Source organism: Centrocercus urophasianus, unplaced genomic scaffold (assembly GCF_019232065.1).
Source record: "Centrocercus urophasianus isolate 14NV4802_14NV808 unplaced genomic scaffold, USGS_Curo_1.0 seq_14, whole genome shotgun sequence".
NCBI lineage: Eukaryota > Metazoa > Chordata > Aves > Galliformes > Phasianidae > Centrocercus > Centrocercus urophasianus.
Window position 1 is genome coordinate 10,677,483 of NW_024884586.1, and position 14,909 is coordinate 10,692,391.

General features: G+C 39.3%; 1 long non-coding RNA gene across 1 annotated transcript in view; it reads left to right on the forward strand.

The window, feature by feature from the left end:
• LOC122157761 overlaps positions 1–14,909 on the forward strand; it is a 102,095-nt gene that overhangs the window by 61,757 nt on the left and 25,429 nt on the right. The window contains exon 2 of the long non-coding RNA XR_006168015.1: positions 7,540–7,745. This is a non-coding gene — a long non-coding RNA (uncharacterized LOC122157761). The remainder of the gene's footprint in view (positions 1–7,539; positions 7,746–14,909) is intronic.

Genomic DNA, 14,909 nt, shown 5'->3' on the forward strand with positions numbered 1-14,909 from the left:
CATAGCAGGAAATATGAAAGGAAATTGTGATGATTTGAATTTGACATTTGCAGTCAGTGTAACATTTTAAGCTCAAATGTTTTGAAAATCTTCAATTAAGACCAACATCAAGGCAGAGAAAAAATCATTCAGAAGCATTACAGTTGGGAAATCACCAAGGAATGGTACATATTCTCAGACAGAGAAGTATTGTACAACCTGGATGTAGCTGTTGCAATGTGGATGGATTGTTTCCAGAGCGGATCAAAAGGAAGAATTTTGGCCATGAAGGTAACTTGTGCGATAAACCAAAGGGAGGAAAGCAATGTTATTTCCACTTGCAAAATAGTAGGGCTCCATTGCCACACTTTCACAATCACCAAATTAGAATCAGGTGTTAATTAGCACTTGTGTTTGGCAAGCTCCATTTATTGAGAACATTTGCCTTGGTCAGACATTTGATTATTTTGGCTCTGAAACCTGGTTTACATTGATTTAATCATTAGAATACTCTCTTTTAAGGCTTTCAAATGATGCAATTAAGTGCAAGTACCACATCTCCTGCATAGCAACAAGGATCTCAACAGTTATGATTAATCCAGTAGACACAAATAAGTGTTATTTTCCTCCATGTAGTGGGGTATAATTTCTGTAGCAGTTCATGTGTCAATTATTAAATATAATATATAATATATCTTTTGCTTGCCCATTGCTATCATCGTTCATTGTTATGTTTATATATCTTGATGTAATCCTACTGAGTTCCCAAAGGAAAAACATTAAATTGTTTATTGTGTGGAGATGTGACAGGACACATCTAATTTGAAGCTCCAGCCATTCAAACAAAAATCTCAGTCTTACAATTGCATCTAGAAAGCAAACAGAAGCTGTGGCAGAAGCGAAGTACAAACCCGTCTACCTTCACAAGAACTACTCACTCATTCTTAAGTCATCAGTTCAAAAATAAGATATTTCCTTTTAGAAGCTGTTCTTCTGCTTAACCATGTATATTCATCTGCTTTCCAAGACCTTTGTGGCAGCTCAGATATTTCAGAGTATTCTTTTGAACATTTCTGCTGCTTGTTTTATTGTATAATTTGAAACAATTTGCTAGCAATTTAAAATTACGTATTTAAACTAAAATCTTCCATTTCTAATGATCAGTAGGAGGGCACAAAAGTGAGTCACAGAAATGTTTTACCTGTAATTTAAAAATCTTGCTCCTGCTTTTTGGTAGTGAGTAATAATTCAGTGTAATCAAGTTTTTGCTATCAGTTGGAGAAAACAGCAAATACTGTGGTAAAATTAATAACATTTTTGCTTATGAACTTTGCTTATGAACTTGCTTATGAACTTGCGTTTCCATGTTGCATTTACTTCCGATGGGAAGGGCTTTCGTTATCCTTTCCTTGAGTAATCAATTCTCTACATGCATGGCCAGAGTTTCTGATAGACCTACTGGCCAGTGCTGAGGTGTCAGGATCCAGCATTTCGTATTTAATTTAATTCCCATATGACAGAAGGAAAACACCCTGACAAAAGGAAGTAATCTCTCAGAGGAGTGCTAAATCTACTCCTTGAACAGCCTTACAATGGTGATTTTTATCAGATGAGTCATCTGCCAGGTTTTATAAATTGGTGCTCATGTTGTGGATCCACTGGGGGTTTGTACTTCTCTCCATGACAGTGACATTGGAGGGAGTAATGAGGAGGCAGCTGCTTAGATCAAGTGGCAAAGTCTGTCCACTCCTAAGCCTGTAGCCAAAATCAACAGTGTGTCTTTACAGTTGATCTAGGGAATGATGTTACAAAAATGGGATGTTTGCACTAATGACTTAGTCAAATACATCTGGAGCCTTTTTCCCTGAAGAAATGAAACTGATGTAATAAAACAGCACAGTCTCCTTATTATGTAAATCATGAGGCAGAAAGCTGAGCACGTTATTTAAAGAAAACTGAAGAAAGCTGAAGATTTGATCGAGTAATTTCCCGTTTTTACCCCATATGAGATCTTGCAGATGGCAGGAAGGAATAGAAAAAGATGCAAGCCATCTAGCTTCCAAATGTGAGATGATTCTCTTCTTACAGTGAGTATTTAAGCCACTGAAAGCATGGAATTTTCTACAACAGATGTATCTGAACGCTTTTTGAGCAAGAAAACCAATCCAGACTTTACGCTTTCAGTATGTTGAAAATCAAGGTTACTGCTGGTGGTGAGATTCTGGAGGCATGAATTTTAGAAGGTACTTAGTGACGTGCTCTGGTTTCGACCCCATCAGATCTCTCTAGCTTGAAAATGGAATTTTCCTACTTGTCACTCTAATTGAAACTTGGATACAATGGGAAACTAGGAAAGAATGAACTGGAATGTTTTCTCTGATTTTTGACTGGTTGTGCGGAGTTCATCTTTTATTCATCTAAAGTTTGCAGTCAACATTTTGACTTATTTTATTCAAGTCATTTGGGATCATGATATATTTTTGGAAGACTTTTCTCCCACAGCTTGATTCAAAAAGTACCATCTAGATATGAAAGTAAAGTTTTATGAGTTTATGCAGGTGGATGAAGAGAAATGAACCTACAGGCCATTCACTCAGCTCTCAGCAAAGCCATGCCAGTGCCCTTACACAGAAAAACAAACAAACAAACAAAAAAACCCACTCAGTCACTTTACTCTTCTGGCACAGCAAGATTTTTCTAAGTAGATAAAGCAGATCTATGCAAGAGACAATGTTTTTAAGGGCAAAATTCAGAGATAAAGTTCTCTAGGGAGTGCTGCCTGCCACAGAGCACGCCTGAGTCTGCTCGACTTGCCCATCAAGGCCTATTCCTTTTACATTTCATGTTCAGCACAGGAAAAGGTGTGGAGGTGTTAGTGCATTACAGCTTGGTGTGCTATTGGAAAGAGCTCAAGTGCTTCAGAGATGAGATGATTACATGTATGAATTTACATAAATGAGAACAGAGAAGAATTACTTTAGGATTTGGAGGCTTACCAAGAACTGAGGTGAGGCAGACAACCCATTATACTACTCTGCATTATTGCTTCCCCTTGAATTTGCAGAATGTATTTTATGGCTTATTATGTATAGCTCAGGTTTGATCAAGCTGTTGATGACTTTCACTGATTCAGCAGTTTCAGTCCAATGTAACTTTTCTTATAGGAGAACAATATTTTGCACTTTAAAAATCAACCTTTTTTTTTTACTTCTTTCTGATGTTTTTTTCCCCCTAATTTGCATGGACCCCCTAATTCTCTTCTGGGGACCAAGAACTTCCAGCACATATGAGTAAACTGTTAATATGAAACAAAGCTATAGCCAGAAATCAGAAGTGATGACTACAGCTAAGTAAAATGTTCCTGTGTAGTAGAGAAGCAAGATTTTCCATTCTGCACTGAAAAATCCAAAGACTTCAGTTACCTCATCAAAGACAGCAAATCATCACGTACTCTCCCTCTGTCTACCCTTGCCCTAGCCAAGTGTTCAAGGCTCCAGCTGACAACCTCTGCTGAATCTCACAAGGCAGCAGAAGGGGTTACTCATGCATGTGGAAAGGAGCAAGCCTCTGTCAGATCCCCTATTACTGTAGCTTGTTTTCCAACAGTATTAATGGCAGCTAAAGAGGCTTGATGAAGAGTTCATGGTGCCTCTAGCACAGAACCAGAGCAGATTAAATCCTGTTAGCTTTAGGAACACTGATCTTCAGGAGCCTTCACTTTCTACATTCTTCCTCCTTCTTCTATATTTGCTTGCTCTTATTTCTGGTTTATTGGTGTATCTTTCCTAACATCTTTAGGCTGCAGAGTGCATGATAATTCACTAGTTCAAAGACAGCATTTTTACAATTTCAGAGGTTCAAGCATTCCCCTAGTTGAAGGCTATGTGAAGTACATGTTTTGCACCTTCTAATCTCATAATCTGTATTTAATAGCAAGAAACTAATTATAAGATTGCATGAAAATTTTTTCCTGACCGTCAAGATTTGCTTGTATAAACAGGATGTTTGTGTACTCGAAGGCACCATCAGCTACAGATACGGTTCTTCCTTCAAAAATCTTATTGATAGGTTTTGCTATTAGGCTCTTTCCATTTTTTCACCTCTGAATAGCCTGATCAATAGGCTGAGTGCTTCAATTTGCATGCATCTTTACTCTTGAATGTTTGTATGACTTGCAATTAAAGAGGAAGGTACTGAGGCTCTCTTCTAAAAAGCAGGGGTTTTTAGTCATGTCTTGTTTGTCTATAACATAGACCAGGTTAACAGCCTCAATGAAATAATGTTCTGCTGAAGATAGCAAAGCATGCTTCCCTGCATTGTTGGGATCTGGGTTCAAGCAAGAAACTTATTATTACTGAAATATGGAATGCATTTGCTCTTGGAACACATGTCCTTTTTATGCCCTCTGGTTCATGAGCTGGTTGCAAAACTACAAATTTGCTATAAAATTCCTTTTAAGGTGCAGTGCTGCTAGAAATTTGTAGAATAATAGAAGCCCTTTCATCCTTTGTATTTACACATGCAATTTGCTTTAACAGGATCTGATCAACCATTAAAACCCACTCTGTGTTTTATGTGTTTAACAAAAAACATACTTGCACAAGTAAAATAGACTGCATGAAAGGCTCCAATACACCTATTTATGTTTCACATATAACAAGGTCCTGCAGAACCCCTTTTGTCCTGAGGAGTTTAACACCCCCAGTGGAAGGCTGAGACTCCCTGGAAGGAGAGCTGCAGCTCAGCACCTTGCCAGCACAACACCTTTGCTCCTTAGGGCTTTGGGCTGGCAGTCCCAGAGCATGGGCTCAGTTTCTACGAGAGGAGAGCTCCAACACAGTGCTGAAGTCAAAGCATACCTGTGATTAACTCCAGCAATTATCTATCTAAGAAAGGAGGCATTTCTCTTTTGACAGAGCATGGCTGGCCAAGTGGTCAGTTCAATGGGCTCCATCTTAGCTGAAATGCTGGGGTGCTGCTGGAGTATGAACCACAAGGAAAGTTTCAAAGTCCAGAGAGTTTTAACGTCTGGGAGAGGATGCTAGTTCCTTTGAATTGTTTACGTGGAGTGTCTAATGCTGAATGTCTCTAATGTCACTAACATGACACTCAAAGGAGTATTTCTGAGTTTTCAAGTTTCATCTGAAAGACATGCAAGGGTCTCTTGCGATAGGACAAGGGGAAATGATTTCAAACTAAAAGAGGGGAGATTAAGATTGGGTATAAGAAAGAAGTTTTTTACAATAAGGGCAGTGAGGCACTGGGACAGGTTGCCCAGAGTGGTGGATGCCCCAGCCTTGGAGACACCAAAGTTCAGGCTGGATGGACTCTAAGCACCTTGATCTAGAGTAGTGATGTAGTGATCCCTGTTCATTGCAGGGGAGTTGGACTGGATGGCCTTTAAGAGTCCCTTCTAGCTGACATGATTCTATGATTCTATGAAAACCGAGTATTAACCAACTCTTTCATCTTTATAAGTAATTGATTAGCTATAGAATTACAAGTTTTGCCTTTTTTTTTTTTTTTTTTTTTTGGTGAAAAGGATTTTTTCATATAGTTTCATTTGTTTATACAGACATGCAAAGCTTTGTTTTCTTGCACACATCAAGCAACAAAGAATATTTATTTGCTGTTCAAAGGCCTTTTCACAAGCAGCGCTTAGCTCAAAAGCCTATTCTCTTAGCTTTCCTCAGCATGATTTTTTTTACCAGTGTATCCTCTAACTCTGTGTTTGCTTGTTTGCTTGTTTGTTTGTTCGTTTTTCTGTCCTTAATTCTCAATCGCTCTCTCTTGCTTTTGGGGGGATTTTTTTTATCTTTTCAAAAACACATAAAACTAATAACTGGAAAATCACAACTGACTGCGTCCATATGTCTGTACTGGAGGTACTATGGTTGCAACTGTCAGATCCTGTAAAGTTATTTATAGATTACCAGGAAGACACCATAAACGTTAACACTAGTGGAAAATCAAGAAATTAATTGTGTGAAAAACAGAGACATTTCAAAGATATTTTCAGATTTTGAACTAAAAATTGATAATTTATTTGATATCTTGGTATTTCTGTAGGAATTTTGTTTTCCTTGCTGTCATTAGCAGCAACATAGTGGAAGCTGTTAACTAAAGATTTCATATTTTCTTTCAAGGAAAAGCAGAGTTTAATAATTTTTCCTTTTTGAAATTGTTTCTGATTATGAAGTCCCAATAATTTCCCATCAGATCAATGGATACAGCCAGGACTATACCTGACTGAGTCAATGTGATTTATAAGATAATAACAAATGAATATCCTCCTGCTTTTCACACATTTAAAGCTAAGGATTACCTCTGTGTAACTAGTTTTAAAAGAATATTTTACCATGCAGAGTTGTCATGGTAGCACATACCATATTTGCCTCCTTGGTCTTTATTCAAAGCCCAAATCTTTTGACTGACCAAATGATCCTAAGACCTCTGAAATGTTCTGTCATCTTTCTAATTGGATACACTGATGTCTGCTGGAAAACAGATGTGATCAACTGCAATCATCTGTGAAGCTGAAACAAAATGCAGCATGTTTTCTCAGGAAAACTTTATCAGTAACTTCACCTCCTCACAAAACATAGACATAATCCATAAATAAAAGAGCTGCCATTTGATGAGAAGGAGGAAATTCTATCTTAGTCAATGACAGGGAAAGTGAAATGTGGTCACCCAGAGTTCCTGCAATCAAAGCCCACTCATGCTTACTTTAATTATTCTGATGTGCATTCCCATTCAACTTTAATAGTACTGCTTGTACCAGTAAAGGTTCTCAATTGCAAGGGTCACGTTTGCTTTGTTTTCTTCATCTCTGGTTTAGACTTAGAAAGACTGCACAAAGGACAGGGATCCTTTGAGAGAGCTCTCTGTTTGCTCAGTCCTGCCTTGCCCAAGAGAGACCAGCACAGATCCAGTGGTTGATTTTGGGAATGCCTTGCTAGCAATAGAGTGGGAGGGAGGAGGCTGCTCTTAAGAAGCCGTGGGACTCAAAACCAAAGCAAAAGGTGTTGTTGGATGGCAAAGGCTGGATGGCAAAAATCGCTGACTACTCAGAGTAACAGAGGAAACCACTAAAATCAAATAGGTCAGTCAAGGAGGTGACTGCAGCAGTTGTTACATTTTTGTACATTTTATTATTTGTAATTTTAGCTTTAATTTCACCAATCCCAGTGAGTATTGGAAAGTAAAAATTTTATTTAGCAAGGTTGGGTGGAATTGGGAACGCATCTACAAAGTACAGTTATGGCTAACTAACTTGATTGTTTGTGGGGACTGCAGAACTGGTGAGGAGGGAGGAGTACTGCAAACGCTAATTATTTTGATCAGTGGAGAATTTGATGCATCCAAGAATTTTAAAGAGTTTTGTCTTGTTCAAAGCTCCAGATGGGTTTAGTCTGAGGTTCTGGCCATCCATGATGGAGTCCATGATACTTGGGCCTCACCTCTGCTTTGTATGTAAATGGTGAAGTTATTTACATAAAAGCTTTCTTCATTTCTTGGAAAATGTGTTTCAATCAGCCAGTCTTTGTCTTTGTACAGGGTCAGGTCTGTCTTGGACAACTCACCCCACAGAAGCAAGAGGGAGGCTGTTCCAGTAACTTCTGTGGGAGGCCTAGCTGGGATGCCATCATCAGGCACAACCCCTGTTCCCAGGCAGGATTTCAGCCCATTTCAAGGACTAACTCAGCTCCAGCCTCTAGAGCTTTGATCTGCTTGAAAACTCAGACATCAGTAAGGCGGTTAAGGTAGGTAACATCTTTAGGTACTATTTACCTGTTAAGGTTAAGTCTTTCTTTCATGTGAAAATCAAACTCCTTTTGTCAGCATATAGCTTTAGGAGCTGTGAGATCTGCAATCGCCAGAGATCTGCATTGCTTGTGCTTTTATCTTGGTACAGTTTAGTACAGGAGTCTCACAGATATCTAAAAAACAACTTTTCAGTATAAATTTATAATTAACTTTATTCACAATAATGATGTCAATAATCAAGCTGAAATCAAAGGATGGATAGGGATTTTATTTTAGGCAGTGATTCTTGTGCATTTCTAAGCACATTCAGAATTAATAAAAAATTATAAGAATAAATCAGTGAAATGGTATTCTATCTTTTCAGAGGACACATGCTCTCTCCATTTCCACGAAAACTGTTCTGCAGCCAGCTGCTTCTGCAGCTGACATTTGCTTACTGAGCCAAATCCATATCTGAGGGCAGACCAGAGGGAATGTGTCTATTCTGGTTCCTGAGAAATGAAGCAGACAAGGGCTATTTCTAGTGGCCTTTCAGGTCCAGTGTGGGTGGCTGAGAACTTTCAATCAAAGTCCTCCCTTTCAAAATTGAGCCCAGTGGTAGGAATTTTGAATAAAGCTCAAAACATGAGATCCGGAAAAGGAGGAGACTGAAGCGGTTTGATGGCATGGCACAAACAATATCTTCCTTTCCTGAAATAAGAATGTTTTCTTCATGAAACAGAAAAAGCAATGAATAAGAAAAAACGTAAGAATTTAAATGTTAGAAGGCACTAAAACCTGGGAAAAGTGTGCTGGATTCCTTTCTTCGGAACATTTTATTAGGCTTCTGATAAAATAGGAAATACAGAAAATGCTGTCACCTTGGGCCAACAAACAAAAAAATGCTTGCGGATGAGTGGAAGGCTCAAAAAAGAGACTTTTTTTTCTTTGCGAAGCATACAATAAAATTCAGCCAGCGTATGTGACTGTGAATAAGGGGGAGGAGGGAAAATAGCAAGGCAAGGAAGGTCGAAGGTTTCTAAACCTGGATACTTAGTTCTGGGTATTTCTTAACACAAATTATACTGAGAGTGGCTTATAAATCTCAGAACTTCTCTCCAAACCATTTAAAGTTAAGTTTGTCTTCTTATGATGATTTAGTACAACATTCTTTATTCAGTGAAGGGAAGCATGTATACACTATTTCTGTTTTGAATGGCCTTGGTTTTGAATCCTTGCTTACCCTAAATAAGGTCTGAGGTGGTTTCTTCTGAATGTTTGAAGATGAAGAAGTAGAGGGTACGTTGTTTCTAAAATGCAGTCTAGTGATTAATGTTGATAAATGTTTGTGTTCCATTTTTAAAGCATTTTGAAAACAGCCACAATCTGCAAGGAAAGAGGGGAGAACTAGTAGGTATTTCATCAAAGACCAGCCATACATAAATTGCTACACAATGGCAATTGCATGCAGGGGTAGCGCCTGGACTTATAGTGAACCATAGCATTTCATAAACTTGTAGAGCTAAGCATGAAGTGCTACTATTGGGATTCTGCATGACCGAGTATTTGCTCACTTAAACCCCAGGGTAGAGGAGAAATTTTCATGGAGCTTATAGTGATTTATAATGGGAAGCATAGGCTTTTTCATAGACATTGTTCTCACTGACAGTGTAAAGAAAGAGAGCACTAAATCTCTTCTCATCATAACTAATGATTAAGTCAGCAGCTTTTTTGGCGAATACAGAATGCCCTTCTACAAAAACAAAGTATTCTATTGTGATGTATTACATTTAAAAAACCCATAAGTATCCCATAAGGCTATTGCAATATTTTTAACTAGATCTTCCCTCTTTGTCACCATATTGAAATAAATGGAATGTGTCAGACTGAGTAATGCTCTTTCAATAAGTTTTTAGGAGCTCACTTAGAAGTTTGGCAAAATATAAAGAAACGAGGAAAACTTTCTCAGGATCCTCTATGGCCTGAATGAAAGATTGGTCCATTAAGGAGAAAAGCTTATGCTGATGCTGACACTAATAAATGGGATGGGGAAGGATATTTCTGCTCAGTTTGGGCTACCTTGCTCCAATTTGGCTGCATCAAGTTGCCCTCTGAAATAAATCAGCCAGTTGATGATGATGCATTGCATTAGAAAGTTCCCATCAATATAATAGGAAAATCAGTTTTGTTTGAGTTCAAATGCGAACTCACCCTCAACTATTAGGACTCAAAGGGACAGCAGTCACTGAAAAATTAACTTCCCTGCATCTGCTGTTCAGACCTGCATTTGAACTACAGCATTCTTCCTTTGGAGGGTATTTCCGTTATTTACTCTGGATACTGAACTTGCTTTAACTTCATATGTTAAGTGGAAGAAAATGCCATGGCTTTATTAGGCTGCTCCTTCCCCAGTGCTTTCATTTCAGATGCTATTTCAACCCTACTGAAATCAGTGATAAAACTACTACATTCATTGCCAGAGCCGGGCTTTTTCTCTCTATTTCTGCTCCTGAGGGAAATTTTGAGTAGGTGGACCTTCAGAGTTAGATCCATCCTGGATTTTAGCCCTAGTCTCCTTTACAGATATGTTCCTTAAAATATTTTATAAACTAAAACACTTAAGAAATGCCTCCTCGGTGCTCCTAAACGGGAAAATTTGAAGTAGAAATATTGGGCAATGGGAAGGAATTGTATTTAGCTGTGGTGCTATCTCTCAGTAATCGTTAGCCTTTAGGGCTCCGGTGATCTCCATGTTGCAAGTGCTACATTTCCATACCTACCATCTTTCATTCTTCAGGAAAAAAAAAAAAATCTAGATTACTCAGAATATGTCTTCAAGGGGTGCTTCTCCTGTCACACTGACTCTACAGTGCGTTCTTATACTAAGTAGGTTAAGCATTTCAGAAATGTTTAGAAATCTTGCCCAGTAAGTACTTTTTTACATCGCTGTAATACAGCCTTTCCTGAATGTTACGTCTGGAATCCTAGCCACAGTGCACAAAAATTACAGTTGGGTAAAGCAAGCCCTCTCAGACTAATGAATTCAGCTTTCCTTTTTTTCCCCCTTTGCCTCACAAAGGTCCTAGTCAAGAGTGGGATAGAAGGAAATCCCACTAGAGCCTAATAATGCTGCTTCTTTCCAGAGGGAGTCACTAGAAAGTAATTTATTTCTTCAGCATGCAACTAGAGGTACTCATTTATCAAAGGCTTCTGCATGCTGCTTCTATGGCCTTCGTTATCCCAGGGACAAGGAACTGAGGTTGTGACCCAAAAAGTCTATTCCTACTGGATAACCCTGGTTGTTCCTTTTTTTTACTCAAACATCAAATGCAGGCCTACTGGACATATAAGGCCATGTTCATAGCTGGAGTTTGTGCAGTATTTATAAGGTATGAAAAGCTACAGTTCTTCTGTCTTTCCCTATCAGCATCAGTAAGGCACTACAGGCGAGAGTAACGCTATCAGCTGCATTCCTTTGCCTCCTGAGCCATGGGCAGCTCTGATTTTCAGACGTGCTTTACTTTTTTTTTCCCCTGCCCTGCTTTTCTCTACTGTTGTGTCTTTCCCATCAAGGGAACTCGCCCTCAAGTTCAGATTGCACACACTTAGGAGATGCAGCGGAGAATTGGACCTTTGTGAGCGTGTGAAGGATGCTTTCCTTGACCTGTCAGAGAACATATTTTACTTGATGAGAAAGAATGCTAGGCCAAATTCCTCTCTACTGTAAGCAGACTAATAGAGGAGGACTTAGCTAGGGATAAGCTTGGCCTACTTTGTGCAGTGGATGGTCTCCTAAGCAGACAACGCTTATTGTTTACAGTGCAGTGGCTGCTTTTCTGCTCCTTTAAGTGATGGTGGGTTTTTGTACCAAACAATGCAAATAGGAAGTCGTTTGTTTGGGAGGACCTAATCCTGAAGCCCTTATTTGGTGTTTACTGAAGTTAAGCTCAGCCTTTACTCAGATGAACTCCACTTGGACTCACAAGGAGTTTCCCCAGTGAGGACAAGAGGAGGACTGTGAGAGTGCGCTGCCTGGTTTTGGCCAAAAGACAAAGATACTTTACGTTACAAACACATACTGAAGAAAACAGGCACACACAATTACTGACTATATGCATGTGGCACTGTACGTGTGCACACGGACACAATTGCACACTAATCTAATCAATACATTCATTTCTTATTAGGACATAATTACACATCCCAGGAGGCTGGAACAGAAAAGTCCCATTAACCCCTCATGCCCTTTTCAGCTTTCCTCTGCCTTTCCATCTAACAGACCTCTGTGTCGCTCCACTCATTAGCAGTTACTGTCTATGACATTGTTACATAAATAAGGATGTCGACCTGTCAGAATGGGTCACTCAATTCAAGGGTGATGATAAATATCTGTCCCTCTGAATTAGGCCAAAGATACCAGAGTACAGGACAGCTACTGTTGATTATTGGATAGTTAATGTATAGAGGACAAAAGGTGCTGAGGCCTGGTCACTCTTTGGATCATTAATATGGATTTAGGCCTATTATTAAAAAAAACACGCGCAGGCATAAAACTAGGTTAGCAAGAACACGCATAACTTTCAGTTTGGGACTGAATGTATAGATGGTGGGTAGATCTGTGGTGCTAAAGGTGTGGCTTTTACGTAAAATTAAGGGTGCTTTTAGATAAGCACAGTATTTTGGGATCACACTGCAAATGGTTTGTGCTTCTCCATGCTTACAAATGAAATGTAAGTAAAAGGCGTGGTGGATGCCTTTAAGTAAGCTGAGATGATTCCAGGAAGCAGGATATACAGTAGAGCAGTGCTGGGCTCTGAAGCAGCTACAGAGCTGCTGCTGAGGCATCACATGGTTTGCTTTGAAAACCATCAGTTATTGCCAAGACTTTTCTGAAACTGCTTTATTTTCAAAACACTTTTTTTCTACTTAAATCTTGAAGGGACCGGAGAGTGTCTATAACCTCAGTTTGTTCATTCAGTGATTACTACCTTCTTCACTTGGTGACAGATTTTTCTTTCAGGAAGCACTTAATTGTGATGCAACAAGCTTCTTTGATTTTAATAGCTGATAAATTAAAAATATCAAAGCAGTTTTGTAGACAGAAGCTCTTTCCATTCCAAATAAGGACAAATTAAGACTCTTTTCCAAAAGACTCAATACTGTAACTCACTGAAAATGCTAAATGCCGGGCAGGAACATCTCTTAGGATTTGCTTATCTAGAAGTCTAATTGCAGCATCCACAACTTTCCCTGAACTCAAGGACTCGGTGTTTCACAAGCTCAGACTGTTATTGTTCTTGAAAATCTGTTACAACAGTTTGCTCTGAATGAGAGATCCAGTCTGGAAGGGAGCTAAGTAACCTGCAGTGAAGCTGGTATAAATATAGCAGCATATTTTTTGCCCTTTGATTAGTTTTACTGTACTTACCCCTACCTCTGTGCTTTGTTGTATCCTTTTCAATACTGTCACTGAGCTCTGAGAGATGTGGCCACAGCATTTCCCTAGGACCAGTGCTCTGCCAACTGGTGATAGTGCCACACGTGCCAAGTCAGTAGTGCAAAGTAGCTGTGATTCTCTCCGTATTTCCCTCTCCCTCATTTCCTCTTCCCTCAGGGTGCAACTGTTAGAAGGAGTATCTCTGCTTTCTTGGCACACTGGTGCATGGAGAAGTTCTGCTGGTTGTAGTTAGAAATCTCAGTTACACTGGTGGTGGCAGTCAGCAGTCTTCTGAGCACAGGAGGGTCAACAAGTCAACTTCAGTTTGCTAAGACAATGCACTAGTCCTAAAATGCTGATCAAAGCAGAGTCCGTGCATTCTGGCTTATGAGAGTGCATTCACAACCTTATCCAGGCTCAGCTATGTAGATCTAGAGAGAGCAAATGCAGGCTGATCAGAAATAAGGATACCTTCACCTCCTGTATTTGTTTTGTTGGGTGATGCCCAAGAGACTCTCTGCCAGCCCTTTGGAATGTGTATTTGAGTTGAATCAGTGTTGGCACACAGGAAATTCAAGCAGATAGAGTTGTGCATTGAGCTCAGTAGGGACTCCCTTCTCATTTGTCAAATAAATGGCTCATTAAAATGGTATGAGGAAGGGAAGCAGCAGGAAAATTAGCTAGAATACTGTCCCTTAACAGACGCATTAAGAAACTACCTGAAAGGTGCAATCTGTTCGCTGAATAAAGCATCTACCCTCATCTTCAAGTACCAAATCCACAGTGCAGATCTGTAGCATCCCCAGTCCCAGAGGTCTTTGGAATTCAGTAGCAGAGGAAACGTAAGTTTCCAAGCTCTCAGTGGGGAAATATTATCCAATGTGCTCACAGTGTCTTCCGTAAACATGACAAGAAACTTTGCAGTAGTCTCACGACTGGGTGTTTCTGCGAGCTGCCATTTTGGCTGGCACACCAGTTTCTGTCACTGAACACCAGCTGCTATAACTTGACTTGAGGGACAAGCTCTGGAACTGTGGCTGATGTGGGAGCTGTGCTGGCAGATTTATATCTTCAGTGGATGAGACCCAGCAGGGAACATCTGTATCCTGTGCATGAATTGCGTATCAGCACTCTACAAGGGTTATCAAAAGGAGTTAGAAACACGCTGTTCCCAAATCTATTTCTTCCCATTCAAATTGCAGGCACACCTACCATTTTATTTAACTATTCTATTATTTTATGACTCTATTCTATGATTATTATTGTTAGGATTCATACTCCTCTATGAAGTTATTTTTTAGAATGAATTTGCCTTAACTATTTTGTCTGTGCTTGAAACTGCAGTTTCTGCTGGCATATAAGATATTTTCTTTGTTTGAACAAAACACTTTCCTCTGCAGACTGAGGCTTTTGTGGTGTAAAAGTTGTACAGAAAGAAAGTAAAATTTCTCGTGTAGTTATAACAACTGAAATTTGAAGATGTTTTGATCAGAGGCTTCTTCTAAATATTCTTTCTAATGTGTAGAAGATGATGTTGTAGGAAGGACAGGGTTACTGCATGGCTTGGAACTGCTGACTGTAGGAAGGTTGCTTGCTAATCCCCATATTTCTTTAATGTACAGACCTGTCAGCCTTCTGATCTCATCAGACATCCTCAGATTCTATCACCTAATATTCCATTACAACAACAGATTTGATAGACAGTGGGAAATCTGTTAGAATAATAATTCATAAAAAGATACTA